The sequence below is a fragment of the Parus major genome, chromosome 3 (assembly GCF_001522545.3).
Source record: "Parus major isolate Abel chromosome 3, Parus_major1.1, whole genome shotgun sequence".
NCBI classification, from domain to species: domain Eukaryota; kingdom Metazoa; phylum Chordata; class Aves; order Passeriformes; family Paridae; genus Parus; species Parus major.
The window spans coordinates 12,763,547-12,777,381 of NC_031770.1; the positions used below are offsets into that span (position 1 = coordinate 12,763,547).

At 38.8% G+C, this 13,835-nt stretch overlaps 1 long non-coding RNA gene across 3 annotated transcripts in view; it reads left to right on the forward strand.

Annotated features, from left to right (window-relative positions):
• The first annotated feature begins 5,037 nt into the window (after positions 1-5,037).
• Positions 5,038-13,835, forward strand: part of LOC107201140 — an 80,778-nt gene continuing 71,980 nt past the window's right edge. For 2 of the 3 annotated variants that reach the window (XR_004496686.1, XR_004496687.1), the window contains exons 1-2: positions 5,038-5,201; positions 8,512-8,617. This is a non-coding gene — a long non-coding RNA (uncharacterized LOC107201140). The remainder of the gene's footprint in view (positions 5,202-8,511; positions 8,618-13,835) is intronic. The other variant, XR_001520034.2, reaches the window with a different exon arrangement.

The following is a 13,835-nucleotide window of genomic DNA, read 5'->3' on the forward strand; positions in this document are numbered from 1 at the left end:
CTGTGGCATGGCTCTCGGCCATGTGGTGCAACATCTCGTATGGGTACTGGTATGAGAAAGTCTCTGCGTGGCATAATCCCAGAATCCCATAAAACCCAGAATCTAGAGGTACTGAGAAACTGGGATTTTTTATTCTTTCTGTAAGCTTTAAAGTATTCTGGATGGGTTATTGCAGAGCTGTTTTCAATTGAATAAGAAGGTGATGAACTTAATACGAGGGGATATGCGTGACCTTTGATGAACCAGAACTCCAGAACCCTCTGATGTTGAGATGATTTGCCCAATTTTTGTGTGCATGCTCCTTAAATTATGTTTGGCTGTGTGGCAATGGGTTTTTTATAGCCATACAGCTGAGGAGGAGAAGCTGGTAAGAGCCCCTTTGTCCTCTACTTGCCATAAAAATGCTCATGACTTAGCCCAGTGGTCTGGTGTGTATTCAAAAAACCTCCTGCATCCAGGAAACCTGAATCTAACTGCCTTTAAACCATACCGTGCTATTCCTTGAATTCAGGGAATTTTTGAACCATTCCTAGTCAGAGGAATAGTCAGGATGTTAGAGTAGCTCATAGCCTCAGTACCCATAACAGTTTTTGGGATCAGGCCCCAAAATTAAAGCAGAGCTTTCACCCCCTGAGGAAAAAAACCTCTTTTGTGCTCTCCATTGTGTTGTGTGACATTCAAGGATGCACCCTCTTTCTGCTTCTTTTTAAACACATCCCCTCATCTCAGGCTAATCTAAATGCCACAGTGCAGCCTTAGTAATTCACCAAACAGAAAGGAAACATAAATATTACGATGGTGTGAACACTAAATAGCTGTGCACCTAATAAAATGCTTGCTGGTGGAGCTCTCTCACTTGCCGGCAAATGGCACGACCCATATTATTCAGTGTATATTAAACAAGCTGTCACCTAAGCATATTTGTGTGAAATAATACTGGATGAAAAATGCTCTTCGGGAGTTTTGAATGTCTGCAGCATTTAATGTCTGCTCACTGTATTTGCCAGAGCCAGCATAAAGTGAACTAGACCACAAGGACAGTGTTCTCCTGTCACCTGAGGAACCCATATATTGTCAGCTCACAATGCACCAGGAATGCAGATTGTCCCATAAATTAAAAGTATTGTACAGCACAGCAACATCACAACTTCAGAGCTCTCAAGTACATCACAAAAAACACACTGATAGTTGCCCATAAAATAATCAAAATTTTCAAAGTATGAATTTCTGGGGTGAAAACTATCAGCCTAGGGGTAGGAACACATGGAAACTTTCCATCCTCTCCCTTTTCTAATCCCAGCAATGCAGGGGAAAAGAAAACATGAGATTTGGAATAGAGTATACAACATTTTTCACCTGTGGACTCCTAGTTCAGAATCAATTCAGGCTAACAGTCAGGGGAGGTTATTAGCAGACAGCTGTTGTGTGACCTGCATGGGAGAAGTTAGCTAAGGCTGTGTTCCTTTTCCCTCTCAGCAGAGTTTAGCTGCATCTCACCCAGAACAGCTCAGTGGCCTCCTGGGTGGTCCTGCAGCATCCAAGGAAACAGAACCCATCCCAAGGACCAACACACACTCGTACAAGGTCATTGGAGGCATGGAGGAGGAACTGCACCTCTCCCAGGGATGCAGGTTCCTCCCCTGCTTTTGAGAATGAGGCAGAAGGAGGCAGCTGTGCTGAGAGTGGTGGCCCAGGAGAGGAGTCCTGGTGTGTCACTCACAGTCACCCTGACCTGTCCTGTGCAAGGCTCGGTGGAGCTGAATCCATCTCGTCCTCTCTGCTGGGGAAGCCTGAGCCGGGAGGAGGGGCTGCACCTCAGCCCAGCACTTGGGGTGGGAGCAGTGAGTAAGGCACTCCCTCTTTTGACAGATATGAAATCAGACTGCAGTTCCAAGCATTCTGACTGCAAGATTTAATAATCTTTATTTATGCTTGCAATTCAACAGTGGTGGTTTCCTCTGGATTTACTTTTCAATGTGAATGGAGAGTAAACACAGTTTACAATGTTGGCTTAGATGTGGTAAAGAAGTCTTCTGTCCCCAACTTTGCAGCGTTTGATATTTTCTGTTATTTTTGAGCTACAGTCTTTTCTTTCCCCAACTTTGTAGTTTTTGGTCTTTTTTCGTTATTTTTAAGGTATTGTTCACCGAAGTAAGTTCCTTATTTGATTTTTCTCTGCTTTAATTCATAGTGTGTGCAAATATGGAGGTAATGTGGTCATGTGGATTTCATGTCAGACCAGAAGAAAGTTCCTAATTTTATTCTCCACAACCAATTCTATTTCAGTTTCTGTTCCATGTCTCCACAGAGTCACTCAAAGGCATCATTACTGGAGAACTGTCTTTGAAAACTTGAAACAGACTTAAACACTTTTTCACTGAATAGGCAGACATTACTTCATATCTCAATAAAGTACTGGTTTGGCATTTAAATGTCATTTTGACATACTCCTGACCTCTACATCTTTGTTCCTATGAAATATTTCTAGGGTGCTAACACATTACAACTATTTAAATCAACCTTAAATGGAAAAAAAGAAAAACCCTCAACAATTGTCTGACACATTCTAGAGACAACTATTTTTTATAAGGACAGGAAAGTAGTGATTCTTGTTCAGTATTAATATTTAATAAGGGTTACAAAATTCATTTTAGTAGATAAGAAATTCACTTGAACTTTGTGAACTCAAAAATTTGCACTGAGAAAAAAAATAGAAGTAACTTCTCAAACACAGGAGCAAACTTTTTTATTACTATATGTATTCTCTGAGTGGATAAAAAAAAAAAAAAATCATTTTACTTTCTAGTACCAGAAAAGTATATCAAAATATCTTCCTCCCATGAAATCAATTAAAGGAAACTCTGAATTCAGTAGAATTTGGCCCACCTTAGAACAATCTGTTAGGGAGATGAGCAAGTCTTTGAGTTATATCTAAGATCTGATCTATTCTCTGGATCAATCTGTCCAGAGATACAAATAGGAACGTTTTTAGGATTAGGGTCCTGACATTTTCACAAAGGGAAGAAAGGCAAAAGAAACTTGTAGCAACAGGATGAGTTTAGAGATGGAGCCCTATTACTATCTGAAAGCAAAAGCAAAAGATTAGCTGAGGACTATTTTTGTTCCCTTTAGTAGGATAGCATTAAAAAAAACCCTTTTATTTGTGATTGCCTTGTAATCCTTTAAAATAAAAGGAAAGAAATATTTAAATATATAAACAGCTGCAATGTAACATTGTCATTATTTCAGTCATTTCCAGATTACACAGGAGTAAATATACATGGCAGGAATATTTATACATGTATATCCTACTAGGCTGTGTATTTTATCTCCTGTCTTTGCAACATCATTTGCAATCTTCTTCTTCCTACTTGTCATCCAGTTGGCGAGTTTTACATTCTGTATGTGTTGGCAGGGAAGATTTGCATTTTGAAGCAAAAGCCAATTTAAGTGCAATACAGCTTTCTAAAAAACTTGGCTCATTTTCATAACCCATGGGGGCATGAAATGAGATAAAAATAGTTGGGTTTGCCGGTTTCTCTGAAAATGCCTTTGACCAGTAATACATGTCTAGTAGTTATTAGCTGTTCTTGCTTTTCTCCCAAACTCAGGAAAACAGGCTGTTGTGAAAAGGTTAAAAATAAATCTTGTATTGAAAAATAATTCTTTTGACTTCCAGTAAAAAAATTGGAAAATATTGTAACACACTTTACATCGGGTTTATTGGGAGTTTATACCATTGAATGCTGTTTTCCTCTACTCTAGGACAACAGGGCTGGAGAGGAGCTATTTGCAGGTTTGGGAAGGAAATGTTTGCAGCTGAGTTTCTCAGTAAAGTCCAATGAAACCCTAAAGGTTCCTAAACCTGCTCTGGATCCATTGCTGTTCCCCGAGATGCTGTGGGGTGTCCCTTGAGACTTCCTCTGCATGTGAAGCAAGTTAACCTGGACCAGTGAACATTATGCTGTGTCCATGTGCCACAGTTTACTGAGGAATATGAGCAGTCTGCATGGGAGAAATGATCAAGGCATCTCTGTGCCCTGGTAACCCTGTGTAACCAAAATCAGATTGTTACAGCCCCGTGCTGTAAGCACACAGCAGCTGGGAGCTCATACCACATCCACTGCTGTGCTTTGGGAGCTGCTCACAGGTCTGAGCACATGGGCAGGGACTGGGATCTCCTGCACTCCTCTCTCAAAGCTGGGGACCTGCATTAACATTTTTGCCAGCCAGTGTGTCTTCCAGGACACAGGTGGCACAGCTAAAGCTCACTTGCACCCATCTGCAACAATATTACAGAAAAGTCTCACAAATGTATTTGTATTAGCAAAAAATCTACGCAGTCAGGGGCTGTTGGAGGGTCTTGGTGGAATACCCTGTGTTAATTCAAACCTATGTACCAAAGTCATTCTTTTATCACAGCATGTGTGTAGAGTAGTTTTAGATTGGTGCTGTTAGTAAATAAGAAAACCCCAGTGTGCAGCGTTTGCAGATCCAAACTGCTGCAAACAGTCACAAAGCACAACAGAAGGTCTTACAAATGAAACAAAAGAAATCACCATGCAGAACATGTATGAAGAAGCAATTTAAATGTTTATGGGAGCCTATAAACTTTTTTATTCTATAAAAATAGGTTTTCAGCTTGTCTGCCTCTGAATAAGTCTTAAATAATACAATTTATTTTGGATGACTGATTATAGGACTCCAGCTCAGGCAGTTTAAATCCTATCTCCTGTCGACTTTAGGAAACAAAATGATTTTCTAGCTTTGACATCATACATCATGTTAAGTTTGAGCCATAATGCAGCAAGGGCCCAGTTCTGTTAGTCCAGCACGTAGCTATGAGGTCTTTTTTGTTTGTGTGTGGTTTTAAAGCAGCCTCCAGCACAGCAGGATAAAGCTGCTCATCCAAGAACAGCAAGTTACTTTTGGTCACTTGATAAGCATATTTGGTTGTGGCTTGAAAGCAGGATGGCAAATGAGGGCATTGTGGTGTATTCTCAGAGGGATCTCTTCTAATATCTACCAGGGATGTCTGCAGGGAATTCCTGTTTTGCTTGCTCAGAATTGTGTTTGCAGGAAATTCCTTTTTTACTTTGTTATGAGTTGTGTTTTTCAAGCTCTCCACAGTTAAACTGGCAGGCTGGAACCAGAGGCAGTCTCTTCAAGGGCTCTGCAGGCATATCCATGCAGCTGTAAAGGTAGATTACATTTTGTTGTTATCTCTGGGCCTTGTCAGATTATTTGGTAAGCCTGTTTTCATTAATGCATTTATAATGGACAGTGAAAGGCAGATGAAGTTTGGATAATTTTTCCTTCCCGTTGCAATAGTGCAAATTAAGATGTGTTTAATTTATAATGCAGTATAAAAGCGGTATTTTTAATTCCAAGGATGTGACGACACATTTTGGACATCTTTTTCTGTTTGAAACAATTAAACTAGGGTAAGATGGTGCTTCACTTTCCCATTTAGGAGGAAACACAAGCAGCAGTACTTCTCCCTGGCAGACTGGACATAAAAACCACAAAGAACTGATTACTGAGCAGTCCTTGCCTTTCTGTGCTGGACATGTTTTCGTGCTGTGGAGTCCCTCAAACTGCCATCTCTCTTCAGGCTCATCGACCTCAGGCTGGAGCTCTGGTGGGGGTGGGAGGGATGATTCCTCTCCCTGAGGACAATGACATTAGCAACAAGCAGTCAGTCATAAAGGATGCAACCAGAAAGGCAGAGGGGGAAAATGACAGTGGCCCTTCATAAATATTAAAGAAGCCTCTCTAAGACAGAAGCAGAAGTGTGTGTTGACAGTGTCAGAAGATGAATGGCTCTATACAATCAATTCAGTTTAGAGAAAAGGTTATTTTTTCACAATTATTAATGTAGTATTTAATCTTTTTTATTCCCTTTCTCACTCTTGCCTTTTCACAGCCCTTCCTCTACTTTACTTGAGATTGGCTACACTGGCTCTTCTATGTTTTTATTCTGGTTTTTCATTTTTTGTCCAAACTTCTTACAGTTCCCAAGGAGAAAAGAGCATCACGTAGGCATTTCTGCCTGCTTTCCACTACTTCTGCTGAGCATCCGTTTAACACAGACAGTTGGGGAAATGCCAGTTACTAATTTCAATCTATTTCAAACTTGAATATATTTGAGGTTTGTGGTTTATGTCAGATTAGGCAGTGAATAAGTACATTACTTCTTACATTTACAGGTTAAAGGTTACAAGTAAACCTCCACAGTTCTCTCTGTATGCAGGTAGCACATCAGCTGTAGCTCTTTGTACTGGAAATAATTTGTTATCATCACAAAATTCTAAGATGTGACTTGAGTGAGAGTAATCCCAATGTTTCTTGGCTAATGTTGACAAGTTGTAAAGGATGGAAAATTCACGTTTGCCTTACATTTGCAATCCCCAGCCATATTTCGTCATCTTAAAATTATCCTCGATTGTTGAGATGAAGGAGCTTGTGTTCTTCTGAAATAGCTTTTGAGACATTATCTTGCTGGTGAAGCCTGTGTACTTAATGAGTCAAAGGGAACCATTTTCCCAAACCTCTGATATTTTGCATGGATGTTCATCATTACCATTATCACCAGCCATCCTGGTGAGCAGCAGGAAAGCTGTGTATTAGTCACTGTGAAAGGTGCTAGGTTGAGCTATACATCACTGCTACCTTCTAACAGACTTTGAAACAGGATGACATGATTTACAATTTTTTTTACACTCTGAAAAAGCAGATGAAGGCTCTTTTTCACATCCACATGCAGCCACCCTGCTGAACTCTGCCTTTCATTAGGGCAGGTATGAAGGAACCTTTAGGTAAGGGAGAGTCCTGTCCTTGTTAGCTCATGGGAGTCAGCAGTTGGGATTAGTGATATCCACCCACTGGAGCATTTAGCAATCCCACTGGGGGGCTGGTGAGACCCTTCAGCAGCACAGCAACACAGTGAAGGAGCTGGGTTCCCCATCCTACCCACACTTCATCATGCTCCTCCTCTCTAAACCCCACAGATGCTGTAGACCTAGCACCTGAAACGTCCTCGGTGTGGTGACTCTGCCAACCCATGCAGCACCAAGACTGCCATTTGTCTTTGCTATTTTCTGCTGCAGTATTTGTGATTTATAGCATAGAATTTAGAGCAAACAGCAGAACAGATAATAAAGGTCTTTGTAACAATGTCCAGACAGGCTCCCCTTCAAGTTCATTTCTCTGTTCATTACTGTTCACACATCAATCTGAATCAGTGGATAAATTCTTAGGTATTTAGGGGGAAACAGAATAAATCCTGAAGTTCCTGAATCAGCAGGACTGCAGAGTTTATGGGCAGTCCCAGAAACCCACTTTCTGAGATTCTTAATTCTTAAATAGACAGATAAATGTGTCCTCACCTCCAGGGCATTAAATATGAGAATTTCTCTCCATTCAAATAAAGCACTTCTTCAACAGTTTTGCTATATCAGGTCCTCGGAGCCAAATAGGTCTCAAACCTGTATTTCTCCACTTGAATTCTTGATGTCATTATTATGCCAGATATTATCTGAGAGGGATTTTGCAGTGGTCGTAGGTAAGGAATTTCACATTGAACTTGGAAGAGTTTGTTGCTCAGAAAACAGCTATTCAAAGAATCTATTATCCTTTGCTAATTTGATTGAGTTTCCCTGGCTATAATTCAGATCGGCAGCCACAAAAGCTGAAAGTGATAGGATCAGTGGTGATAAAATAGTTTTAAAATATTCTATCGGGTATCTGAAAATTCCTAAGTGATGATGTCAAACAAAAGCAGATATTAAGTGTTCTTGACAAACTTGGGGCTTATAAAAAGATTTATAAGAACAATTTTAAGCTATCCTACGTTACCACAGCACCATTACTTGTGATTTTCATTTTCACAAGTGGCAATGCTGTTACACCTAACTGTACATATATAATCTGGATAAACAACTCTAAAATCTTGATCACCTGTTGGAGACTTAGAAAAGGTGATTTTCCTTTAGTTAATGTGCACCATATACTTATAGTCATCGTGCTAAAATTACTGTTATTGCAGTCATCTATTATTGTTAAAATGCCACAGGACTCTTCAAGGCCATGGATGGAGCCCAGTGAGTGATGAAGCTCTGATTATCCCACCTCTGCACAGGAATTAACAGGAGTAAGAGCCTTCTGCCTGGCTCATCCCTTCTGCAACTATGTAGAACAAACAAACAATGTTTCTTAGAAAGTTTATGTTTCAGTTTAACCAGACAAATGATAAACACCCATTCTCAGAACTAATCTCTCTGAGACAATAATCATATTAATAGCTCAATAGCAAACCAGATAGGATTGGAAAATTAATATTTATAAAATCTGACCCCAAAGTCTGACCAGAATGCTGACTGCTCATGCAAAATAACTCATCTCCCTTTACTACTTACTGCTCTCTCTTCCTTCCTAACACTCAAAATGTTTCCTCCATCTGTTTTACTTCACGACTTCTTGCTATATTAACCATATTTCTCTGCTCTGCAGTGAAAGTGAGAACTTCCTTTGGCATCCTGTCTTTGTGGTGCTGCCATTCCTGTTGAATGCAGTCTCAGTGATTTGTGCTGGCTGGATTCACGTGTGGCATCTCGTTGTGAGTACTCATCTAATAAACAATTTATAGATACCTCAGTGAAATCAGCATATCAGTATCAACTTCACATATACTGCATGGATTAAAAATGCTATCTGAAAGCAGCTTCAGAAATAGTAGTGAGCCCCTCGTCTATGCTGCTACAGTAAGGAATTTCTGCAGTCTGCTAGGAGAGAAGGAGAAATGTGTAAATGAAGAATAAAAAGCCATCAAAAGACAACAGAAATGATGGTATTAGCTGGCTGCCACTCCTAATGAGGAATTTTTGTGGCCTGGCATTCTCTTAACTGTTGAAACTTTCTGTCAAGTGAGACTGACAAGCTGTAACCACTTAAGGCCTCTACCATGACCACCCAATTGTAGCTTTTGCCAGCATGAGGGCTTCCACATATGTCAGCAGAAAGCAATCACTCTTAACAAAGTTTCTAATTAATTTTTCTTATATACATAAATCTAAGATGGCAGCACAATGATTCAGCATGGGCTTGGGTGGGAGCACATCCTTCCATTACTGGGACAATAAAACAAAACTAAAGGAAAAAACCAAAAAAAAGAAAGTGTGGATTGTGTGGAAAATACATACATTTATAATCCACTGTCCAAATAAAATATTAATTGATTTACACTGTATTAAAGCCATTATTTTCACACACTTGCAAGATTAGGCTTTGGTAATGTTGCATTAGATGGCTCTATTGATGTAATATTTAACAGTAGAATAACAATCCTAGTTATACAGTAAGACAGGACTCCACAAAATAATGATTAATGAATGTGTAAATTCAGTGGTTTCAGGAACAGCAGGCCATTTGAGGTTTTTGTTTAGGTGATGTTTTCTTTAAATTAGCTCAGTGATATCTGTCATTCATCTTGTACCTGGTGGTTTGTGAGCTGGGTAAGAAGCTGCTGAAAGTTTTGCCTTGTTAGAAGATCTATTGATTTTCTCTGTAAAGAATGTTGAACCTGCATTGTGCTCTACATCTGTGGCACAAGGGTGCAGTGTTCCCTATTTTGACTTTAATAAGTGCCACTTGACTGTTAAGAAGGAGACAAATAGACAAAGACTCATTAAGCACTTAACAGGAGACAAGGGTGTGTAAACAAACATGACAGAGAAAGACAAACTCTTTTCCCAGCTTGGAGTCATGTTGGAATAATGACAGAATTAACATGAGGGGATGGATGCCTGTGTAAAGAACAACATTTTTTTCCCACAAGATTGGTGGCCTATCAAAATCTGGAAGCTGCAAGAGTAAATTTATTTCTAACTGGTATGACTTCCTCAGTATTTATAAGCTGCAGTAACAGCCAAGTGTTGCTGAAGGTGATGAAAAGGAAATGATTAAGGGATTTATTCCAGTACCACACACTTCTATATCCAACACAGTAGCTGTTTAATAACCATGACTTTACATAATTGGATCTGTATGGGTAACTTATCCTCACCTGGGAATGAATCTTGTAATGGTACAATGACCAACCACTTCATCATTCAGCTCACCCTTATAAACTTTTAATAAACACTAGCTTAGCCTTTAGAAAAATTCTGAGGGACTAGAAGGGGTAAAACCCCCAGCAATCCCAAATGTTTGCACATTGGGATGAGTGGCAATGGCACTGGAGGGGACACTGAACTGTGACCCTGGAGAACTGGAGTCAGCATCAGCTGTGCTGTGTGATTTGCAGTTTCACTTAATCCCTCAGTGAGCAGTCACAGCAAGTGTGCTGAGCAGGAGCTCCATCCTGGATTACAGCCCTGAACACAATAGGACTTTAGTTAGACTTTAGATCTCTCTGGGAACTGTAATCTAAATAATTATTTTCTATTAACCAACCTGAAAGCCAGTGCAAGCTTTCTTGTTGCATCAGTGCTAAAATCTGTGTGCAAAAAATGAATCTTGGCTGTCCCAGCATTTTTATCTGGTATAAAGATCCAGTAGAGCAGTTTCCAAGTTAGCTGCCACTCCCTCACTGCTCCTCAGGACTCAGCAGCCTGAAAAAGAAGAGAACCTGTAATTTTACATTCATATTCCAAAATCTTAGTCCAAACAGCACCTTAAATATTTGCATGGCCTTTCTTAGCAACAAATATGTTTGTTCTCTTTTCATATGCTCTTTAGAGAAGGACTTGAATGAAAAATCTGAATTGCTCTTTGTGCAAGTTGTAAGTGCTGAATCCCTTGTTGTCTAGGCTTGGATGAACTAAAGACAGAGAAGTTCTCTTTCTTCCATACATGATAGAATGTCAAGTGAAGTTGTGTGTCTGTGCTAGAAAAATACGTGTGCTGCAGTTGAAGGATTCCAAGACTATGAATCATTTTTTTTTTCTCCTATATTTTCTGGTCCCATTTTTTTTTATAAGGAAGCACACTTCCAAAATAAAAAGCACAGGAAGAGCAAGGTAACAAACTGATTGGCTTAGTCAAGGAGCTTAAAATGATCTTTCTTCACACATCTTCTGTCATTCAAGGTCAGAGTATTTGTTTGATTAGTGCTTTTACATCTGAAATGCTTTCCTTAGGTTTAAATTCCTGTTGGACTGAAGTAAAAATCTCCTGTTTTTTATGTCTGTGTTCTGCTGTCTTAACTGTGGTTCTGGTTCATGATGAGCTGTAACCTTTCCTTTAGCAAGGAGTACAAAATACTTGTATATTTACAGAAATGAGCTCCAGGAGGGGATTTAGCAGCTTTTTCCTTCCCAAACTACAGACTCTTACTGCAACAACTTTTGTTTGCTTTTCTCTGCTTTTCCTGTTTTCTTTTTACCCCTCTTAGACTTGATAAGTGAGTCTTTCCACACAGTCTGAGTTGATGCAATTAATTCTGAAGCTTCTCTTTTTACTCTTGTATAATTTTTACTTGTATATAACTTTCCCATGTACACATTTATTAAAAAAACCCCCACATTTATGTATTTCTTTTAGTGGCAAGGATTTTAGGTGGTGATGTGGGAGTGCATTCTCTAAGTTTGTTTGTACAGGAGTCACAGACATAAGGAGGGGATATTTGAAATTTTCCACCCATGGACTGATTGGATGGATAAATGAGAACATTTTGCTGTCACATCATAATGCAAATTAATGACAGCCAAATAGGATGACAGCCTGTAAATGGAGCTCAATTTTGGTGCAAAGCCAAAGTACCCTAGTACCCTCCCTTTCAGGGGCTTTGATTCCACCTTAAGTGATTTCTGTGTTTCTGTTTATGTCTGTGTTATATGGCTGATGTTGGGAGTGAGATTTTCTGTATGCAAATAGTTCAGCAAATCTGCCTGCTGACTTTAATCAATACAAAAATGCTAAAATCTACTGTTTTCTGGGTAATTTAGTTCTGTCCTCATATCTCTGACAATCGACCCCAAAATTCTGAATAGTATTTTTGCCTTCATTTGTTATTAGTTATTAAATAGCAATAATAAAAAAAACCCTAAATACAAAGGTATCATTTAACTCCAGCAGAGAAGAGAAAGAAAAGAAATAAAAATAACAGTATTTTCCTCAACTTTTTCTCTTGTTCTGTCTAAACCATTTCCAGATTTCATGATCAGACAAAGAGCTCTCCTCCTTCTGCCATAGCTGCTATAAGTTTCTGACATTTTGTAAAATAATAAAATTTTCCTAACTTGGAACTCTTGATACACTCCTAACATAATTAATCTAAAAGGAAAGAGCATCTTCTAAAAATACAACTTTAAAATCACTTGAGGAGAGTGTGATTCCATTGCTGCAAATAGAGATGAAATGTTGGAATGCTGCTTTCTGCCTTAAATTGGTAATGTTGAGTGGAGCAGGTGGATATGGCAAAGGAAAGAATGCAGACTTTTCTTTTGGAAATCAAGTATCAGTCAGCTTGTGTTTCTCCAGTGCTTTCCTGTCAATTAAATAATCTGAAAAACTTAAGAGTTGTTGTTTAATTTATTAGTAATTAAATTTTATCCAGGCAGACCAGTTCCAGGCTCCTGTACTCTTTTCTTATTTGTATTGATTCTGGTCTCAGAAGTATGAGCTGTAACAGAGCGATGCAAAAGATAAACTATTTCTAAAGGCCATAAAAGTGAGGCCTTCAAACACAACCCAGCCCAATAATTCTGGATGTTAGGGGAAAAAAAATCCCACTGGGCAAGTTTTTTACTTGACTCTTTCATTGAAGCATCATGTATTTCCTCCTTTAAAAGATATGACCAGTGGAATACCTGACCTGAAGAGCTGAACAAGCACAGAATTTCCTGGAATCTTTGATTTTAAAAATAAACTTTTTGATCTTTCAGCAAGTGTGTGTGTGTGTGGATTATTTGTTTTAGAGAGAGACTTGAAAGAAAATGATCTCTATGCTTTGTGACTCCTCTGCTATGGCTCACAATATAATAGAAATTTCAGCCTGTTGTGTCTCCTGTCCATTTCCCATTTAAGTTGCTTCCTATTTCATGAAAAAATAAATAAATTTAAAAAATCCCTATATGTATTTTTGAATCAAGCCATTACAGTTTCTTTAGCAAGTCTGTACTTTGATGCAGCATGAGAGCATTTGTTTCCTCTGTGGTTTCAATTTCAGGCAACACCAGCTTATGCTCTGGCTGAAAACTTTACAGAGAAAGTTATTTTACTGAACTTCTAATTTACTTATGTATTTTTACCTACATGGGAACCATAGGGCTTCTGTTTAGATAGTATCTAAAGGAAATTTTCTTCCTTCTGCAGGATCAGGAAGTTTTCCAGAGCAGGATCCAAGATGAATCTGAATAGATGTCATCAGCAATCTATCCATTAAAAAGACCAATATCTCAATTTAGGTGTCAAAGAGTAGCTATTAAAAAACCTCTCACCTTTCCTGGAAGTGATACAGAGCCACTTGTGGCCTGAGACATTTGTTCTTATAAACAGATTGCTTTTATTATAATGCTAAATCACAAAGGAGGAACCTTGATTTGTAATGGAGACTTGTGTGCACTTTTAAAACTTGAGGGACAAGAAATTTTAAGTGGAAAAAAGGAGACCTCCATTTTCTGATGCCTCAGACACATGAGCTCTTTTTTGGATCAGTTACCTCTTATTTTCCTTCCCCAATTAATGAAAGAGTAAGAATGCAAAGTGAATAAACCCACCTCATTCTTTCGAGTTGTAAACTTTCGGTTTGCCAGCCACACTGTAGGGGAACATAAAATTCAGAGATCAATTTTACACAAAAATAGAATAGATTATCTTTGTTTTAATTACAATGC